The sequence below is a fragment of the Myodes glareolus genome, chromosome 22 (genome assembly GCF_982192425.1).
Source record: "Myodes glareolus chromosome 22, mMyoGla1.1, whole genome shotgun sequence".
Taxonomy (NCBI): Eukaryota; Metazoa; Chordata; class Mammalia; order Rodentia; family Cricetidae; genus Myodes; species Myodes glareolus.
Window position 1 is genome coordinate 25,235,825 of NC_142047.1, and position 8,984 is coordinate 25,244,808.

Genomic DNA, 8,984 nt, shown 5'->3' on the forward strand with positions numbered 1-8,984 from the left:
AGGCAAAAGCACTTTCCACGTAGCCTGACTACCAGAGTTCAATCCATGTGCAATGAGAGAATAGACTCTCTTAGGCGGTTCTCTGACCTCCAAGGCGACACACACACACACACACACACACACACACACACACAAAATCTTTAATCATGTTCTTGAGCCTGTAACATGGCTCAGTAAGTACTTGCCACCAAGCATGAAGACCTAAATTTGATCCCTGAGACCCACATGGTAAAGAGACCCAATTCCCACGTGCTATCTCTGATCTCCACAAGGACACTGAGGCAGGCAGAGCCCCCTCTAAATAAATTAAAAATTGTTTTGAATGTTTAAAAATTCTATTCTTGAGCTTAGAAATGCCCAATGTCAGAAATGCCTTTAGAAGGGCTGAGAAGACAGCTCAGTGGTCGAATGTACTTGCTTCTCTCAAAAGGGATCAAAGTTCAGTTCACATGCCAAGTGCCTCAAAACCACCTTCAAGTCCAGCTCTAGGAATCCTACACCTCTGGCCTCTGCAGGCCAGCAGACACACACAGACACACACAGACACACATCTCTTAAAAGGGGGGGTGGGGCTGGAAAGATGGCTCAGCAGTTGAGAGCACCGAATGCTCTTCCAGAGAACCCAGGTTCAATTCCCAGCACCCACATGACAGCTAACAACTGTTTGTAACTCAAACATCTGACACCCTCACAGAGATGAACACACAGGAAAAAAAAAAACCAATGCACACAAAATAAAACAGCAAATAAATTATATTTTAAAAAAAAAACAGGGCTGGAAAAATGACTGTGGGTAAGCTTGCTGGGTAAGCATTAGTACCTAAGTTTAAAGTCTTAGAACCCACGTAAAGCTGGACATGGTAGTAGGTGCCTGTAATCCCACTGGTCCTACAGCAAAATGGGAGGCAGAAGGCCAGGAAAATCCCCTGCAGCCCCAAGACCAGCTAGGCTGGCATAGCGTAACAATGAACAAAGAGACCCTGTCTCAAAGTGAAAGAAAGGACTGACACCCACTGTTCTTCCCTGACCTACATTACCTTCAAGTGCACACACACATAGGTAGACAGACATTCTCTGTCTCTCCCTCCCTCCCAGACTCAGGATGCCACACTTTTCCCAGGCTGTTGGGAAGATAGCAAACATTCTGAACAAGTGTGCTTACCAAAAGCAGCTCGTGTACTTTCAAAACAAAGGGCCTTGCTGGGAGAAATTGGCTCCCTCAGTACAACAAAAATACTGGTCTAAGCTCTAAAATGTCCTTTCACTGGAACTGAGGGCCCAGCCTGTTGGGTGTGACAATCAATACGAGGATGCAGAGAACCCCTGTTATCCACCAGAACTACATCTGAAACTACAATTCAAGAAGTGCCACAAGAACATGTCTGTGCACCTGTCTCTATGCTTCAAGAATATGCAGACAGGAGGCTGGAGGGAGCTCAGTGGGTAAGTACACTGGCTGCTCTTCCAGAGGACCTTGAGTTTTATTCCCAGCACCCACATGGCAGCTCTCAACTGATTAACTCTAGTTGTGACGTCTGATGTCTCCAAAGGTACCAGACCCACGCGGTGCACAAATATACATACAGGCAAAACGCCCACACATAGATATAAATACCACATCGCTTTTTGTTTAAGAACATGTAGATAGGTGGTGTCATCACTATGGGCAAATTCTGACCCCTGAGTAAGATAATGCATTTCAATCTGTTCAAGGCTGCCGGCATTAAGAAGCAATTATAAACAGCTAGGTGTGGCGGCATACACCTTTAATTTCAAAAGGATGGCAAAGGTAGGTGGATTTCTCTGAACTCAAGGCCAGCCTGGTCTGCAAAGTTCCAGGAGAAAGCCAGGGCAGCAGCAATAATCCTGTAAATTTTTAGGACTAAGATTAACTCCCCAAAACTAACTATCTCTCTCTCTCTCTCTCTCTCAAAAACAATGATCCAAGGGCATTCTTCCTTTGGAACTCCTCCCACCCTCAAGAGTTCTTAACAAATACCTTAGAAGTGAACTAGGCACAGTGAAATATGCTTTTAATCACAGCACTCAAAAGGCAAAGGCACGTGGATATCTACCTGGTCTACATAAGTTTCAAGCCAGGCAGAGATATATGATGAGTATCTAAACACTCCCCACCCCCAAATGGGGGTGCGATGGGACATGATAGTGCAGACCTGCACCCATATGCCCAGGCACCCTAAGGCAGTAAGGTTCCAGTTCTCCAGTCCCAGGCCAGGAGAGGAAAAAAAAATCACAAGACTACTCAAACAAGGAAAAGGAAGGGGGCAGAAGGAAAGCTGAGACTTGCTGGAGATGGCACCGTGGTTAAGGTTAAGAGCACTACTGCTCTAACAGGTCTCCCGCTGGGTTCCCAACACCACCCACACCTAGATCACCTACTCCAGCTCCATGGGATCTAATCCTTCTTCTAGTCATACACATACATACATGCAGGCAAAACCACTTGGAAGGCAGAGGTAGAAAAGTCATTGCAATTTAGGTCAGCTTGGTTCACATCACAAATTTCAAGTTAGCCAAAGCTACACAATGAAGTTCTGTCTCAACAAAGAAAATGCACATAGTAGGCTGGGTATGAGATAGTTCAATTGTTAAAAAGTGTTCCCCACCTACACATGATGACTTGAGTTTGAATCTCCAGACCCTTCATTAAAAACCAGGAACTGTGGCACCAGTCATAATCTTGGTGGAGATAAAAGAATCCCGAAAGTTCCTGGGCCACCTAGCCTGGCATATGCAGTGGAAACCAACAAAGACTGTCAAACAAGGTGGAAAATGAGGCCCAACACTTGAGGTTTTCCTCTGACAACAACACTAATGCCAAGCCTGCATTCATTCACACTCACACAACGTATGCAGTGCTACCCCTCAGCATTTCACGTAATAGGTGATCACCCCCCCAAAAAAAAAAGTTTCACACCTGTGTTTGAGATAGTCCTTCAGGTAGGACTACAACTCAAGATATATGACTGTCTCAGCCTCCCTGGTAACTGGATTACAGACATATACCATCACAAACAACTTTTCACTACAGTCTATTATTTCGGTAATGCAAACTTTAGGAACTGCATTTTAACAAGTATAACAAAATTAAGCCACATCATCAAAGTTAAGTTTCCCAAAATGAAAGACTGAAATGCTGTTTTGTTTCTGTTTTTCCAAGACAGGACCTTACTATAAAGACCAGGCTGGCCTTGAACTCATGTCTCCTACCTTGACTTGAAATGTAATTACTGTTATTATATCTGTGTATAACTCAAGCCACAGCAAACATGAAGATTGATGGACACCGCTGTGGAGTTGTTTCTCTCCTCTCAAGCCTGAAAGACATTTCTTAAATCTATCCTGTTCTACTCTTCCAGAGGCAGCCTTTACAAATCTTAACACAGGAAGGGTTTCAGATTAATGACTACCTTCTCGAAGAACACTTTTCATTCTATGGTGAGTGAAAAAAAAAAGGGAACACTTTTCAAAGAATGACTCCTTTTATTTGCTTTACTGTAGTCCCCCAAATCTATAAAAATTAACATGAAAAACATGCACAGTGCAGGAGCTCATTTTGGTCCAGAGTGATGACCAGCACCTTTAGCTCAGCACCTGAGAGTCGGTTCACTGTGAGATCATGGCCAGTGTGGTCTACATACTGAGTTCCAAGTCAGCCAGTGCTAGATGTAGGCTGTCTCAGAAAAAAAAAACAAAACAAAACTGTGATCCAAAAAACATGGGCCAGTAAGATGGCTCAATGGGAAAATCTTTTCACCATCCCTGATAACCTGAGTTCAATCTTCAGGACCCAACAAGTGACAAGAACTGACTCCTACAAGTCATCTTCTGGCTTTCAAACCTGCATGTACATACATATACATAAATATAACAAAAACTTCGAGCCAACAAAAAAGCACTACTGGGCTTTCTCTACACAAAATCTTAATATTCATTCTAGTACCATGCCCCAAACCATAAAACAAAACAACCTCATTTGGATGTCACTTTGAAATAGAAAATTTATTCAGGGTCATTTAAAATATGCTTCAGCTTATTTCTTTCCCCTTGAGACAAATCACCTGTACCAAAGCTAACTTGAGTTTAAGTTGGACTTGACCTCCTGATCCTCCTGCTTGAGTCTCAGATAGGGGCCTGAGTCACTAAGTCCAGCTTTTCAGCTAATTCTTTCCTGTAAGTGTAAAGTTTTGTTCTTGGGTCTCAGTGGTTAAGCGCATGTATTGTTCTTGCAGAGAACCCAGGTTCAATTCCCAGCACCCATGTGGGACCACTCATATAACTGCTCCTAGTAACTCCAGTTCCAGGGAATCCAACGCCCTTTTCTAGCCTCATCAGGAACCCGAATGTACACGGTGCACATACAGACAAGAAGGCACATTTACACATAAAATTTTAAAATTTTGTTTTGCTTGTATTAAAAATATTACCCAAAGAGAAGTGACGGCGCACACACACCCCAAAATGGCAAGGGGTATATCTCAGGGGTAGAGCATTTGCCTAGTATATGTTAATGTCTTGTGTACAAGCCCCAACACTACATATACAGTGAGTGAGTGACACCAAAGCTTTTCAAAAAGGCAGATACTATTTTTTATTAACTCAAGAAGTGTCAAATGAGAACAAGTGCAATGCATCAATGGTTAAAGCACTTGCCACCAAGCCTGACAACCTGCATTCTGTCCCTGGGACCTAAAAAGAGACAACTCTTGAAAGATGTCAAACCTATCTATATACATACATACATAAATACATATATACACACATGCATATACACTCATACACACACGTACGAGTACTGTGGCATGCACTCACTCATACAAATATAAACACACTACAATTATTTTTTAAAGAAACCTAACTTTAGATAATATGGTGATGAATCTGTGATTATCTATAATCCTATGGAGCTGTAATCCTGTCAGTAAACTGAGGCAGGAGGATTCTAACCTGAACTACAACAGCAATACCGTCTCAAAACAAACAAGATGCTGGAGAGACAGCTCAGCAAACCAAGAGAACACTTGCTGCCCTTGCAGAGGTCCTGATTACCAGGACCAACACGGTGGCTAAAACCCACACATAACCCAGTTACAAAGGATCCAATGCCCTCTTCTGACACCAGGCACACACATGGTGCACATACATATGAGCAAAACATATGCAAAAGTTAAGTCTCAACTTTCAAAACTGACAAAAAAAATAATAAAGCCAACTTCTATGATTACAATCTTTAAGGGCTTCAAAATGGTTCAGCAGGTAAAGCATTTGCCACACCAGCCTGAAGACCTGAGTTCCATCCCTTGATACTCATGCAAGAGTGAGTCTACAGGGTTTCTCTGTGGAACCCTAGCTGCTCTGGAAATCGCTCTGTGGACAACGCTGGCATCTGCCTGGTCTGGGAGTAAATACATCTATTTTTTTCACTGACCTCCACACCTGAGCTGTGGCACAAGAATTTGAAACTCACCCATGTGCACACACACAATAAATAAAATCTTAAAAAATTTTAATATCGGGCTTTAAAAAAAAAACTTCCAGGTATTCATTAGGGGTTCCTACCCCCAACCCCTTGATTCTCCTCCCTGGTTTTTGTTATTGTTTTTTTGAGAAAGGTTTTGAGATGCAGCCTTGGCTGTTGACAAAAGAAACTGCTGAGGTCTTCATCCCTGCCTCTGTAGCGCGGGGATTACAAGCAAGCCAGTACCACCACACCCGGCTAAAGGTCAGTATGGTTTTGGGCCTCATTTCTAGACTAGCTTCCACCACATAGCCAGGACCAGGTGAAAAAGGACCAAATTCCCAAGTCAAGTCCTTCTCCCTGCAGAAGACCCTTCACTAACTAGCACGCTACCGTTCAAGTGCAGGCACTGCTTGCTACTCTGAAGTCCAGCTACCAGTCTGCTTTCCTGCAGACAAGATAATAATGCGGTGTCCTCCCGCACTCAAAAAGATACCATTTACACTTCCGCCATTTTCACACATGTATCCCTACTCCTTTTCAGAGAAGTAATGAGAAAAATGTATGGTATATTTTTTTTATAAAAAGCGGTACTTTTTTTCCCTCACTTAATGCGTGTTCTTTTTTTAAAAATCAATCTCCATTGTAATCACAGACGATTGAACTGCAACGAAACTTGTAGGGAAAACACAACATGTAGGGGAACTCTAGTACTGTTACTCAAGTTTTGAAGAGAGGGAGGAAAAATAGGCTCTTTACTAAAACCCCAAAGACAGGCGACATCTGGGACTAGAGCTCACTGGTTCAAGGCTTGCCTGGATTAAATGCCCACGGAAGGAGGGTGTGTGACATTTGATGGGATGACTTCAGAGGGTCGTTTACCCTAACAAACACCTTCAAAGGCTCTTTTTAAACCTAGGAAGCACACGCCTGCAAGTAATGTCTGTGAGCACAGGTGGGTGAACTCTCAGAGCCGGTGGCATGGCCAAAAGGTGCTTGTGTTCAGTCTTAGGCTTTAAAGCTCTCCAAGCCCTGCACCAACTTCAAGACCTACCAGAGCTTGGCTCACTAGTGGGCACTTGCCAGGGGTGCTGGGGGTGGGGGACTGGGCAAGCAGGACCGCCACGACTATCGACCCCACGGGTAGCGAGGAGACCAAGTGGGGGGACTGGCTTGGTTAGAAAAGTGCGAGCGTCGGGGCGCGCGAGTGGAACAAAAAAAAAAAAAAAAACCTGTGGCTAAGTAACACGGAAGTGCTCGCTCCCGCCCGCCCCTCCCACCGCCGGGCAGCCGAAAGCGGGGGGCTTGACAACGTGCTGGGGGCGGCGGCGGGGAGGGAGTCCCCGGAAAGCGCACGAGTCGGCAACAACTCCGAAGCCGTCCCCGCCCGCCGGGGACCTAGGCCGCGGGGCGCCTGCGCCCACCGCCCCCCATCCGGGAGCCCCAGAGAAAGGGGCAGTTGAGGAGCTCGAGCGCTCCGACCAGGACGCAGCCTGCGCGCGCTGAGCTGAGCCGAGGGCCTGGGACCCGAACTGCCGTCTCTGCCGCCATCCTCGAAGCCTCCAGGCCCCGGGCCGAGCCGCTCCGGGGCTCGCCCGCGCCCGGCGCTCCGCTTCCAAAGAACCTCGGCTCCGGGCTCCCCGCGGGGGGGGAGCGAAGGCTCCGCGAGCGGGGCCGTGGCCGTCCACTCCCGCCTCACCCCCCGCCGCTCCGTCCAGGCTGCCCCCTCGGTCCCGACGCTCCGGGAAACGCTTCCAATGGTCCGGGTCCACCCCCGGCACCGCTCCCGCCCGCACCCGTGTCCCGAGGTTGACACTGCCAGCCCCCGCCACTCGCAACTCCAACCCGCCTCACCTCAGACGGCTCCGGCAGCGCTTGGACACAGGAAACTCCTGGGTCCTCGACTCCGGCTCTCCTCGACCCCCCTCTTCGGTTAACTCCGCTTGTTTCTCGACAAAATGGCGCCCGAGGTCGCGCGCTCACGTCGCGGCCTTTCCCCTCCCCGTTCCCATTTCTTCATTCGCTGCCCGCCGATGGAGGGATGGCCCTAGCGCCAGCCAATGGCCGCACGCCGTCCGCCAGGGCTGCCCAATCAATGCCAGGTACCCGCGGATTTAAACCAATCACACACTATCACTCGCAGAAGTCAAGGAAGAAACCAGGGCTCCTGCAAGCAACTACCAATCCAGACTCCTATTTCGCGGGCTTAGGCCAATGGCCGCTCGCTAGCCTTGAGGGACCGGGTCCGAGCCCGGGCGCCTGCGCACCAGATGCAAGCCAATGAGTAGATGCTGGGAACTTCGATTTGGAGCTCCGGACATCTGCCTGCGAGCTGCTCGGCCTATGGGAACTGGCTGCTCACGGCATCCGACAAACAATAAACTCGGAAGCAAGCCGGCAACGCATTGCCACCCTGAGCACAAACTACTCTAACTTAAAAAGAGAGGGTAATGCAGCCTTCGTCCACTTTCCTTCGTCTTTCGAAATGCCACGGTCCGAGAGGCTGCGCGGGTTCTCAGCGGAAGCACTGTCCACCCCTGGGATTTCTTTAGCAAGGAGTACCAGCCATCGGAGAGCACCAGACGCAGGCCAAAGTGGAGGGGCTATGCATCCTGGGTTATGTAGTGGCACGCCCCGCCCATTCCTGTCGCAAAAGTAACGTGATTGTGCCCATCACTGTCTGCGCCCTAGAGGAGCGATGCATGCTGGAGAATGTAGTTTCCCAGATGCCCACCTAGTCCTAGCTCTTTTAAAGTTTCTTTTTCTGTTCTCTCTGTTGAAGCAGGGACGTTTTGCAGAGATGTAGAAACTGAAATTCCCCTCCGGTTCCTGGCTGTGTTCAAGGATGCTAATGTCCTTTGCTTCTTGGACAAAAGACTGTTATCCATAGAGCCCTCCTATCTTGTAGGATTTTTGTTTGTTTGGGTTTTGAGAAAAGTTCTCATTCAGTTAGCCCAGCTGTAGTCCAGACTGGCCTGGAACATACTGTGTGGCATAAGCTGACCTCGAGCTCCATGCAGTCTTCCCAACTACTAAGATAATAGGCATGACCTCTCAAATCTGTACTATTTGAACTTAAAAGAGATTTGCTAATGCCCATCAAAGTCCCAGAAAAATTCTTCAAAGACCTCGAAAGAACGGTACTCAACTTCATTTGGAAAAACAAAAAATAAATAAATGGATAAAAATAAAGCAGGATGGGGGCTGGAGAAATGGCTCAGCGGTTAAGAGCATTGCCTACTCTTCCGAAGGTCCTGAGTTCAATTCCCAGCAACCACATGGTGGCTCACAACCATCTGTAATGAGGTCTGGTGTCCTCTTCTGGCCTTCAGGCATACACGCAGAAAGAATATTGTATACATAATAAATAAATAATAAATAAATAAAAAATAAAGCAGGATAGCCAAAACGATCCTGGGCATCACAATCCCTGACTTCAAACTCTACTACAGAGCTACAGTACTGAAAACAGCCTGGTACTGGCATAAGAACAGACAGAAGGACC

At 47.0% G+C, this 8,984-nt stretch overlaps 1 protein-coding gene across 8 annotated transcripts in view; it reads right to left on the bottom strand.

Moving 5' to 3' along the window:
* Positions 1 to 8,056, bottom strand: part of Cnot1 (CCR4-NOT transcription complex subunit 1) — an 80,119-nt gene extending 72,063 nt beyond the window's left edge. For 5 of the 8 annotated variants that reach the window (XM_048431594.3, XM_048431575.3, XM_048431538.3 and 2 more), the window contains exon 1: positions 7,334 to 8,055. The gene's annotated coding sequence lies outside the window, so the exon portion shown is untranslated. Of the gene's footprint in view, positions 1 to 7,333 lie in introns of all 8 variants that reach the window. The other 3 variants (XM_048431584.3, XM_048431567.3, XM_048431558.3) reach the window with 2 other exon arrangements.
* Between the last annotated feature and the right edge of the window lie 928 nt (positions 8,057 to 8,984).